We start from the raw sequence: 13128 nt of genomic DNA on the forward strand, positions 1-13128 counted from the left end.
GCAAACCAAATTGATGTTATATCAGAATGATTTTTTCTAGCTGTAGATTGTCTGTAGATCCTTGTACCTTTCAACAAAAGTGTTGACTCATCTCTGATGTCAGAACATAGACTTTTTCAAGTGATGCTTCCTATGTGTATTCCACATGTGGATACACATGCACACTATGCACCTGAGTCAAGAAGTTCTTCAGAATAGTCTGTTGGCCCGCACATGCACAATAGCTCTCCTTGTCCTCCCCAATGAGAGGGTATAAGAGACAGTGTAGGTTGATGCCTCTCCAGTTCCTTCTTACTGCCACATGACCGGAGTCTGAATCATGTCTTCCTTCACTTTGTTGTATAACTTAGATAGAAACATTATGTAAATAGTTATATTGTTAGATTAGTAGTTAAAAAGTTATAGTATACAATATTTTTCCCAAACTTCAGGACTATGTCCAGCATCCCGGGATTCAAGAACTGTCTCCTGCCCTTGATCCTTTTCCATCAGTGACAAATATCAGTGGTGCCTGTACTGTCTGTGTGAGGTGCATATCTTTGCAAAGTGCAATATCTGTCACTCCTTCCCACCGAGAAGCCCAGGAGCTTTGCCTGTGGAAGTACCTGATGGAGAAACCCTCCGATTCATGCCAGGGAACCCTCCCCCCACCCTCCTGTCCCATGGAGGGGCTCTGCTAGACAGCTGAGTCCGATGCAAGCATGTGCCCTGAAGCAGAGCCATCGACATCTAAGCCCAAGGACTCATCTTCCAGGGTTCCCCATGAGTAGAGGGCACGCTTATGAGTGCAAGGAGAGATCCCCATTGAGGACTGTCAATAAGAACTGCGTTTCCTCCCCGAGATAGTCCAGATTGGATGAGACATTGTAAGTGAAACCTAAGGAACCAGCTGTGATGAAGACCCCAGATCTCAGGCAAGATACGAAAAAAGAAAGATCTGCTAGTTCTGTTTGTCACCTTGGTACAGAAGCATAAGGATAGATGGTCTCTGGTTCCGTCTACGTGTGCTGGTGTGGATGCATTGTTAGTACCACCTTGTCCATCTAAAGATTGTCCAGTTGGTGCTAATGCATCAGATCCCTCAGACTTAACTGTCGGAACCCCTTGGACACCAGGGTGTACAGAGATTTGTATAACACCAGAGAATATATTCCTTCGTCATCCACAGTCTCCACTTCTTTCTGGCCTGGTCCTCCTAAGGGATGTTCTTACTCCGGTGGAGGAGTCTATATCACTGTCCCAGGAGCAGTTTCACCTCCAACCAGAAATGCCCTGGTACAAATGGCAGTGCTGCTACTGACCTTTGGGTCTGTCACAACCGATCAATCCCTCTTTCTGGCCTTATAGGGGTCCATGGGATCCTTAGGGCAGGCATCTAAGTGCCTCTCAGGAATCATACTGCTGATCTCCTCCTCCTCAACCAGTTCCGTTGGTGCACAAGGAGGAAGAGGCAGAACTGGATCTGCGGGTACCAACAGTTCTGACGGGTGCCTCCTCATCATCCCTGGACAAAGCAGTCACTCCTCCTGTGCTTTCTCCACCAGATGACCATCACCAGTACCCGGAGCTGTTACAAAGACTAGCCAGTGACCTACAGTTCTCATTAGAGGAGGTCCAGAATCTTCAGCACTGGCTCCTGGACATCTTGCAGCTGGAAGGACCAAGTAAGGTGGCTTTACCCAACAATGAGGCCAGCATCCTGGGATAGAGAGAGAGTGGTATGGCACACTCCAGCATCCAGTGCCCCAATGCTGATAAGGGCCTAGAGATGGTATTTTGTTTCAAAACAGCATCCAGGATCTCCCTTTTGACGAGTTGAATCTTTTCAATGAGAAAACAGACGAGTCCCTTCTCTCACTAAAAGATTGGGATAGACTCCATGTTCCCTGGGGATTTTTTTTCCTTGCCCCGCCCCAGGAGGAAACATCAGCGGCAACCCTATAGACCGAGATCACCTCCTCCTCATGTACCTTATTACCAGCACACAGCTGAACCACCGCGCAAATATCGGAAGAGTGAGAGGCCTCATTTCTCAGTCCCCACTACTGCCGCAGCCTCTGCTCACTGTCAACCACCAGCCATGAGTCACTTTTGACATACTGGTTGAGACTTGTGTACCACTACCGATGCAACCGCCTAGTCCCCTATTACCTTTGGGGGCTGATTTGTGCTCTTCACTCACAGTTGGAACAAGATCACTGTGGACAGTTGGGTTCTGGTGATTATCCACCAGGGATAGTCCATAGAGGTTTTTCTCCTTCCCATCTAAGAAACCCCCTTCAGGGACCACTTTCACAATTGTTCAATTGGAAGTGGAATCCATCTTACACTAAGGGGCAATAGAACGTGTTCCACCTCATTAACATGGGAGATGATTTCACTCCCCATATTTCCCAATTCTCCAAAAAGATGGAAGGTGGAGACCTATCCCAAACTTTCAGTAACTGCAACATCAAAAACTGAAGTTGTAAACTGTAATCCCCTCTCTTCAGGAAGGGATATGGTTTGCAGAGCTTGACATGAAGGGTGCATATTTCAGTGTGGACACTGACCAATCAGACAGGAAGTTCCTGTGTTTTACAGTAGGCCAGGAACACTTTCAGTTTTGAGTCCTCTTCTTTGGGCTGGCTACCGCACCTAGAGTATTTACAAAGGTTTTCTCTGTGGTAGCAGCCCAGATGAAAGACCAGGGCTATATGGTATTCCCATACCAGGAAGATTGGCTCCTGGTAGGCCGATCTTGTAAGGAGATCAGGTCAGCAACGGGTTCTCATACAACTTTTAACAGTCCTAGGCATTTGCATAAACAAAGTCATCCATTTTGTTACCCAAAAGGTTGTTAAACTTTGTGGGGGCAAGGTTGGACACTTTCTGCGAGAACATTCCTTCCCACAAAGGTTTCATGCACTGATCATCCTGATTTCACACACAACTTGCAGACCATGAACCACAGTGCACAAGTGCCTCTCACTGTTTGGCCACATGGTTGCTGCATGCATCTATGTGACTCCTTTCGCCAGACTCCAGTTACGGTGCCTGCAGGCTTGGCTCCACTCAACCTATTGAGCAAAGACATCATCAACTCCAAGGTGGTCATTCCTGCCACAATTGTCACCTCTTTAACCTGTTGGTTGAATTGGAAAAAAGTCACGGTGGGAGTTCCTTTCAGCCCTCCCACCCCCAGACTACCATTGTGATGGACACCTACTTTCTGGGGTAGAGTGCTCACCTGGACAATCACACTGCTCAGGGTACCTGGACCCCATGAGAACAGTAACAGAGGGTGGTCCTAGTTGTGTGCAAGGCCTTCCTTCCACTTCCACGCTAGCTCCATACTCAGTTAAAGTTAGAAAGTATCACCACCGTTATCTATATGGGAGGAGCGACATTTTGTTCCCTCTGCCAGGAAGCCATCAGACTTTTGTGATGTGGTTCCTGATGCACCATACAAGCTGTGTACCTTCCCAGTATTTACAACTCCTTGACAGATAAATTAAACAGAAGCTTCTCAATAGACTATAAATCAGAAATTCACGACACAGTCCCAAGTGAATATTTAGGTAGGGGGTACTCTGCTATGGGACATCTTTGCATCTCAAACAAACAAAGCTCCTCCTGTGTTGCTCCAGAGGAGTCATGGTTTGTGATTCCCAAGGCAATGCTCTCCTGATGTCTTGGATGATCAGTCTCAGGTATGCCTTTCCTCCCATTCCCTTGCTTCCATAGCTCATAGGGAAGATATGTCATGACAGAGCCAACATCATTCTCCTGGCACCCCACTGGCTCAGACAGTTCTCATTCACAGAAATTCTAAGTGTCTGCCCATCCACCACTCAGGATTTGCCTGTTCTCAGATCTCCTAACCCAAGATGGGGGGAAGACCAAGCACCCTAGTGCGGGCTCACTACACCTCAAAGCCTGGTCTTTGGATGGGCATCGGAAATAGAACATTCATATTTTGCTCCTGTTCAGATGAGCCTTAATTGGAGTAGAAAAGAGTGTACTTAAACCTGCTAACAAGCCAGTTAGAATGTTTTTTGGCCTGGGCACAACTGCATCAACAGTCTCCAGATAGTGTAAGTCTTGAACAACTGAAAATCTCTCTTATCCCTAAAGAAAGCATAATTAGTGCTTTTCTCCATCTGGTGGAAGGATGCCTGTCATTACTCACCTGGCTACTCAACGGGACCTTAACCTTGTCATGTCCAAGCTCATTAGTCTGCTTTTCGAACCCATGGCAACTTGTACCATGACCCACCTGTTAATGAAGGTGGTGTTCTTTGTACCTATCACCTCAGCTAGGAGGGTCAGTGAGCTCAGGGCTATCATGGCGAATCCTCCTTACAGTTTTTCCATCAAAAAAAGGGCTTTCTTTAACTGCATCTCAAGTTTCTCCCTAAGATTGTTTGAGGTCTACATCAAACAATATTTACCCATATTCTTCCTGAAACCCAGTGCGTCTGCTGAAGACAAGAGACTTGACTCCATCAATGTCCGGGGTGGCCTGGTGGTCTCCATGCAGAGAACTAAACCCAGTGGGAACTCAGACTCTTTATTGCCATAGGGGAGAGGTTGCGTGGGCAAGCCGTATTCTCCCAGAGGAGTTCTAAGTGGGTCTAAGGATTCATCTTCGAGTGCTACAAGTTAGTAAACATTCCTCCACCTCGGAGTCACAGCTCACTTCATGTGTGCATAAACTGCCTCCATGGCATCCCTGTCAAACATTCTGCTGCAGGGCATCTGCAGAGTGGCCATCTGGAGTTGAATTCACATGTTCACAATACACTGTGCCCTAGTTCATACTTCAGCTATGGATGCAGCAGTGGGATTGGCAACATTGCAAGCATATTTGTTACCAGCATCCTCTTGCCTGCCTCCAGTCTGAACATTGCTTGCCAATCACCCACGTGTGGAATACATATAGGGACCATCACTTGAAGTAGAGATTACTTACTGTAACTGGAGGTTCTTTGAGATGTGTGAATCCCTATCCACTACCTTCCCCCCACTTTGGATCCTGTTGTATTGTGGTAGGAAGAGGAACTGGAGTGGTGTTGACTTCCACTGCCTCTTATACCTTCTGTTGGGAGCATGAGGAGAGCTACTGCCCATATGCAGGCTGATGGACACTGCTTGGAAGAACTTCCAGATTTGGGTGCATGGCACACATGTGTACCCATATATGGAATACAGATAGGAACCATACATCTCAAAGATTCTCAGTTGCAGTAAGTAACCAAAACTTCTTGTCTGACACCTTTATTTTTAGTTGCATTTGTGTTAGCTTTTTTTTTGGAAAATTACCAACGCTGGTTCCGCTCCACTGCTGGTGTCAGCAGTAGGAGTGTGAAAGTAGACCGATTTAGGTGGTTACCGACATTTTATCCATTCTGTTGCCCAAACCTGTTGAGAACAGGTCTGTGCAATAATAGTAAAATGCCAGTGTCTCCTAGTCCTTGCCTGCCCTATCATTTCAGCTATTGCTATTGCTGATGGATTTGATGCGTTGGTGTTAGTGGTGGAAAACTTTCTAGAAAAGACCAGTGAAGGATTTAGACTTTTAATGAATGGAAGAAGGCTGTCACTTCAACTAAACTGTAGTTTTCAGGTTAATAAAAATGCTAGATTAAGAACTGTATGAATTATTGTTTTCTGCCAATAAAATAGTGCACTTAAAAATGTCGATTGAAGGCTTTTAGGAAGTGAACAGCCTGTGGGTGTGTTTAGTTTGGTTTGAGTTTTAAAGTCAGTTCTACATAGGCCTGCAGGCCCTGCTCACAAAGAAAATGATTGAATTCTGATGCTGAGAGCTGACAAAGCGCTAAAAGAACTGTCCATTAATCATTGGACTGACAGTTTAATCATCCTAAGTACTATTCTTGAATTGGACTCGCAAAGGAACAAAGTCAGTAGAAGAAATGAGTTTTGCAGAGAGGCAGTGGAAGGTGAGCAAAAGCATCAAATATAAACCATGTTTTTACTGAAAGTTATACTTTTGTATGACTTCCATATGCTGTGTTCTAGAAGGTAAGTCTATGGTTCTGAAAACAGAAACAAACAATACATAAGAGGCTACTGCAAGGTGGAAGGTGAATCTTCAGTGTGCTCGTGAGGTGGTTGATTCTTATTTCTGCATTTGCTGTATTAGAAAAAGAAGTTACCTAGCTTGTCTGATGACATATCCTGTATTGGCAGTCTCTGTCCTCTCTTTTTTAAAATAAACCCCAAAACCTTTACGCTAGTCTTTTGCATTTTGAACTGATACTGTGTATTAGGTTTTTTAAACACTTGTAAAGGGCTATAAGGCTGCTAGTCCTAAAAAAATGTTCCCACTACTTTACCAGACTGTCAGTTTAATGGAATAAATTAAAATGTATGATCACTTACACTGCTTTATTGTGCATATTCTCAAAGATGCTCAATTTAAAATTCAGGCATTTTGCTCAAGAGTACCACTAGTTCTCATGTAAAGAAAGCTATATAAAACACATTGATACCCGATTGCCAAGTTGTGTAAAGCAGAATTTGTGGATCTTGAGGGCTCAAAGGCCTAGAGAGTATGTGGGGGTTGGCTATTAAGGTATTGTAGCTCCTCCCTTTATTTTTTGCAAATACAGTTGTTTAGGTAACTTTGGAGCTTTCTTTTCTAAAACCTGTTTTCATAGGAAGAGTAAATTTGTAGAGCAAATAGCCTCTGGAGAACAGCAAGGGGTAGTGATGAGTAGACCAACAACTGATCCCACAAAATCTAGACATTGGAACAGTAGGCCCGTAGCCTTTCCTTTACCCACACCAAATGCTACTTGGAGAAGAGCCCCACCAGCAAACTCCCCTGGGTAGTTTGTAATAGAACCTGATCTCTTCTCCCTCCTCCACACCAGGAAAGAAGGCTTCGGTCAGTGGCAAGAAATGTACAGAGCAGTCTTAAGAAATGTACATCTAATTCATACGGTTCAATTAAAAGATTTCTTGGGGTGTGTGTTTGGAATCAATAGGCAATGGTTAAACCAGTGAAGGAGGGGAAAAACCCCTCACTGAATACAGTAAAGAATTAAACAATATTTACATAGGTGAGAGTTGTGGAAAGAGTGTAAGAAGGGAGGGGGGAACAAATCAAAACTCGATCTGAAAAGAAAAATAGGCAAGGGTTAAAAATTAAACAAGTGGAATAGACTTAACATTTGCATACCTACCCCAGAAATAGAAGCTAGGTATCAGGGATACAAAACAATTAGGGCTGTCAAATGATTACAAAAATTAATTGCAATTAATCGCGTTGTTAAACAATAATAGAATAGCATTTAAATATTTTTGGATGTTTTCTACATTTCAAATATATTGATTTCAATTACAGTGCAGAATACAAAGTGTTCAGTGCTCACTTTATATTTATTTTTGATTACTAATATTTTCACTGTAAAAAATAAAAAATATAGTATTTTTCAATTCACTTAACACAAGTACTGTAGTGCAATCTCTTTATCATGAAAGTTGAACTTGCAAATGTAGAATTATGTACAAAAAGTAACTGCATTCAAAAATAAAAGTGTAAAACTTTAGAGCCTACAAGTCCACTCAGTCCTACTTCTTGTTCAGCCAATCGCTCAGACAAACAAGTTTGTTTACATTTCCAGGAGATAATGCTACCCACTTCTTGTTTAATGTCAGCTGAAAGTGAGAACAGGTGTTTGCACCATGCTGTTGTAGCTGGCGTCATAAGATATTGGTGCCAGATGCACTAAAGATTCATATGTCCCTTCATGCTTCAACCACCATTCCAGAGGACATGCATCCATGCTGATGACTGGTTCTGCTCAATAATGATCCAAAACAGTGTGGACCGACGCATGTTCATTTTCATCATCTGAGTCAGATGCCACCAGAAAGTTGATTTTTTTTCTTTTTTTTGGTGGTTCGGGTTCTATAGTTTCTGCATCACTGTGTTGCTCTTAAGACTTCTGAAAGCATGCTCCATGCCTCGTCCCTCTCAGATTTTGGAAAGCACTTCAGAATCTTAAACTTTGGGTTGAGTGCTATAGCTATCTTTAGAAATCTCACATTGGTACCTTCTTTGCATTTTGTCAAATCTGCAGTGAAAGTGTTCTTCAAACAAACGTGCTGGATCATCATCTGAGACTACTAAAACATGAAATATATGGCAGACTGCGGATAAAACAGAGCAGGAGACGTACAGTTCTCCCCCAAGGAGTTCAGTCACAAATTTAATTAATATATATTATTTTTTTAACGCGCGTCATCAGTGTGGAACCATGTCCTCAGGAATGGTGGCCCAAGCATGAAGGGGCATATGAATATTCAACATATCTGGCACGTAAATACCTTGCAACACAACCATGGGCTCCTGCTTTCCCCCGCCCCATTCCCGTATCTCCTTTTCTTCCCCATCCCATCCCCCTTGCCTCACTCCCCCATCCCCTTCTCTTCCCCCTGCTCTATACCCCATTCCCTGCTGTCGCTTCCCCCTCTCCCCCTTGCTCTGTCCCCCATGGGCACTCACTGTTGTACAAGAAACAGGTGGGCACTAGGATCCAGGAGGTGGTGTCCAGCTGCTGAGGGAGTGACCTGGAACAGCTGCTCCATCCTGCTCCCTGCCCACCTAGAGGGCTTGGTCTGTTTGGCCTGCTTTGGGGGAAGCGGGGGAGGGTCGGGGGGAGGCACAGTGTGGGAAGGACAGACCTCCTATGCCCCCCGCAGGCTGAACAGAAATCGGGGGTGGGAGTGGAGGAATAATATGTGACCCCATGTGTCCTTCCACATCTCGCCTCTGGGGGGGCAGTGAGCCTGCCCCCCCCCGTACCTCCCCAAACTTATGCCCCTGTGTATTAGTGTAGTTTCATATAGTTGTTTTTCTAACACCCTAAACTTACTGTCAGAAGATTTGGAAGGAAAGAATATCAGAGCTCATTTTATCTATGTATGATTAAGTTCTTTAGCAATAATCACTTTGGAGCTGCCAGATACAAGCAAAAAAAAATGGCCATGTATGTGTTATGCCTTAATACTTCTGCAAACCCCACCTAGGAACTTACATTTCAAAGTGGCCCAAATTAATGGAAAATCTGTAATGACAGTATACTGACTGCCAAAAGTTAACAAATATTTGTTTAGAGAGGTGTGCTGAAGAATTGCTCCAGGTATTGAAACCAGGAGCAATGCTACTTCTATACATAGTGTTTCATGTTCAATTGCTGAAGCTGTTGAGGTGTGAAAGAAGCTTGAAAAATCTTTTTACTGAGCCACAATTATGAAATGACAGAATGTGTTCTGAAAGTGTTGTGGCCTACTTTTAATACTATTGTTTTCTACTACATATAATTAAACCTTGTGTGTGTGCCCGTTTTTACTTTTAAACCTAGGATTCAAAATTTGCTTATGAATATGCAGAATATGCTTAGGCTAGAAGTAGTTTTCTGCCAAGAAAAACTCCACTGTAAATCAACTTTTTCATTTCAGAAACTACGTTTTTCAGTACAGAGAAATGCAACACCTCTTCAATAGGGAGAATCTCAAACTTGAGAAAACAGATTTGATCATAAAAGTAGTGTCTCAGATTGTAACTGCTATGTCTTCTGTTGGAGTTGTAATGACTATTTTCATCATGTAGCTGTTGTACTACATGCTACAAACTGCATAAAACAGATAAGGTTTCAGTTTCCTTTTCAAGAATTTTAATTTTGAAAGCTTTGAAAGCACCTTAAGTCTGAATAATGGAAATGCGTTGTTACTGTCTAGCTATTCTTGATCATGGATTTTAGTTCTCTTAAACGTTGCATTTTTAATTTAATGTGGTTATTTCAATAACAGGGCTTGTGTAAATGTGAATTAATTTTTTTTCACAACTTTCAACTTAGTTCCAAACTCGAAACAATTTTTCAGTGTGAACCTTGTAGTAGACTTGGCTTGTATTGATCGAGGTTTGATGCCACTTGAGATTTATTATTAGTTATAAATGAAATAGTTTTAATAACTTCAGTATTTTGTTCTTTTGCCTACAGTAGTTTTGTAAAATATATAGATTCACTGTCACTACTGGTAGGGTAAGAAGTCATTGTCCAACAGCATTTATAATGTAGTTCTTTCTAAATTGTAATCCAAAATAGCACAATTTCAAATTAGGTGAACGTTTTTGTAAAAATTGACTTAAATCAATGATTTTTTTAAGTAACTTTAATAACCTTGATTTAAAATTAATTGTAACATAATCTGTTTTTTGTAATCTATTCCAATTCTATTTCCCCCATTTCTGAACTATTGGCATTTCTGTAGCAGAGAAGTAGTAAGCTCTTAGCGCCTTCCATGGATGTTGTGATGTAGGCTAGGCTTATACAATGTTTTTTTTCTGCCAAATTACGTGTGTTCATAGCTTGCTACCACTGATGTTTTGAGATTCGTTCCTTTCTGCTACCTCTTGCTAGTTGGACAATCTTGTGGAGTGGCAACAAAGATGCAATAAGATGTTCTTTGAGTGATTGCACACGTCCATTTCTCTTTTGGAATGTGCATGCCCAGAGCACCAGAGCCAGATGTTTTTTCCTAGCCGTACCTGTTGGGGTAATGCATGCACCCCTAGCACTTCTGTGCTGCTGCCTGATAGCATAAGGGGCAGGTACATCCCTGACCCCCCCCCCACCCCCCCGGTTCCTTCTTACCACCTGCGATAGGTAGTTGGAGTGTGTTGGCTTGCTATTGCAAGTTTTTGCCCACTCCAGGGAGTTTCTCTGTTCTGTAAATAGTTAATTAGTAGTACTTGTTAGTGTAAGTTAAGTATAGGTTTTCTTCATCTTCTATAGCAACTTTGGGTGGTGGAGTTTTTGTTACAAGGGGTCAACACCTGTTATCGGGTGTTCCTCAGTCTCTGGGCTTTAAGCTCTGTGCCTGCTGCAAAAGATCTATGCTGGTGAGTTAGCCTAATTCCAGATGCCTAAAGTGCCTTTTTGAGGGTCACATTGGAGACCCTTGCCAGATCTTCAGGGACTTAAAACCCTGGACAAAAGAGTCTAGAGAGGTGAGACTGCATCATCTTCTTGTTTTGGTTTATTTAAGTATATCAGCCAGATTTCCACTGTAACAGTATCATCAGTCTCTAATCTGTCAAGTTTCTTTGAAACCACCTCCTTCCTTTGTAAATTTGCTGCCTTTCTGAATAGTCTCTTCATGCGTGTTTGCTGTGTTTTGACCAAGTCCACCACTTGCTGGTCTTTCCTCATGTTTGACCAGCCATCTTGCATTGATGTCTGATCTTGTAGTTCTTGCTTCTAAATTTTCTTCTTTCTTTACTTGAAGCATTTAGCAGTGGACCTGTGAGGTTTCTTTTTCTTTCTTTCTCTCTCTCTCTCGGAGAATATCAAAGACCAAGTTCTTCAGTCAATTATTTAAATTATTCAATTGTGTTGTATTGATAGTGATGTTTACACCTTTCTTACCAAGTTTATGAATTTGCTTTTCAGTTGTTTTTGACATGATCACTGATAGATGGTTGCCATTTTTTGGGTTGCAAAGATGAAAAGACTAGTTTTGAATGAAGTTTATGATGAACTCCTGGAAGGCCTGGAACAGGATCTTAAATGATCAAGGAGGGAAGTTTTAGTGATGGTGGAATTGCAAAATATATCTTGCAGAATCACCAAAACTCATCAATGTTCTGCGCTTGAAGTTCAGTGGACATACGGATTCATTCAGTAGGACATTTGAACTTGAAGATTATTGCACTCTGAGATGACCCCACGTATAGTCTATCTTGCCACTGAACAGCTCTTTACAGTGTTTAGGCTTTACATTAGAGGAATTAAGTTTCCATTACTTTAGTCAGTTCAGTTGTTCATGTCACTTCTTTCAACTTTAGGCATGTTGTCAGATAAATTCATAAACTGTTCACCTGTTTGCCCTATTGGTCAGCAGCGAACCAAGCCAATCTAACAGTTCAGTTGCATACAATCTCCTGTTTTCAATATTAATCCTTTAATATACCTCTACCCCGATATAACGCTGTCCTCGGGAGCCAAAAAATTTTACCGTGTTATATCGAACTTGCTTTGATCCGCCGGAGTGCGCAGCCCCGCCCCCCCCGGAGCACTGCTTTACCGCGTTATATCCGAATTCGTGTTATATCGGGTCGCGTTATATCGGGGTAGAGGTGTATTGTCACTGCACCTTCTCTAACTTTTTAGAATGCTTAGCTTTCATTTGCAGATTATAATTTATCTAATGTTCCTAGTACAAAAACCTTTCAAATATGTCTATAGTAACTCTTCAGAGTCACGTACATGTGGGGGGTGGGAATCTTCATTCCCACACTTTTTATTAAAAGAAAAAGACAACTATTGGACCTTTTATTTTAGGGCGGGGGTGGAGGGATGGGAGAAACCAAAAGTCTTCACAGCTTTAGTTGTCAGTAGGCATGTAGTCTAGATTACCGAGTCTTCAGAATTTAATCACCATGTCAGTTTCTGGCTCTTGCAGAAAACCAGTTTAATTGTGTGATGTGCATTTTGGTGATTGGTGGTTTTTTTTTTTGTTTTTTTTTTAAACTTTTATATTATTGTGTACACACACAGAGGATTTTCTTTCAAGGACACCTCTCTCCTGCATTATGCTTGGATGGCATAAAGGAGTGATTTTTCTTTGGTTAATGATATTAAAAGTAGTATCAAAGATCCTTCCTTATTAAATGTTCTATTATTTTCGTAGATAACTCCAGAAATTTGACAAGTTAAAGGTTTGACAAGATTAATTTAAAAAAAAGCTGATCCTTTTTCAAGGGATGCCAATTTGAAAAATCTTTTGTTTCTGAAAACTTTGTACTTACAAAAGTTACATTACTATACCTGAAAGTAGTCAACATAAATAATTTTTCAGTTTGTTTACTTTGTGCATTTAATACTTTGTATAGACAGCTTCACTGTTTCTCTGTGCATTGTTATATTTTCCTTTGGAGAAAAAATACATTTATAAACACCAGAGAAGCTGAAAAACAAGTATACTATTTAAAAAATAATAATTAAAAACAAACCTCAAAACATTCTATTTAAATGGTGCTCCATAAGCAACTTGAATAATTTTATATTGGTTAACTTAAAATATTTTATTGCTTAGATACACAAGGAGACT

At 41.7% G+C, this 13128-nt stretch overlaps 1 protein-coding gene across 10 annotated transcripts in view; it reads left to right on the plus strand.

The window, feature by feature from the left end:
* The window catches only part of QKI (QKI, KH domain containing RNA binding), a 323675-nt gene that overhangs the window by 52786 nt on the left and 257761 nt on the right, over positions 1 to 13128 (plus strand). The gene's annotated exons all lie outside the window — the stretch shown is intronic.

Source organism: Emys orbicularis, chromosome 3, assembly GCF_028017835.1.
Source record: "Emys orbicularis isolate rEmyOrb1 chromosome 3, rEmyOrb1.hap1, whole genome shotgun sequence".
In the NCBI taxonomy this organism is placed as follows: domain Eukaryota; kingdom Metazoa; phylum Chordata; order Testudines; family Emydidae; genus Emys; species Emys orbicularis.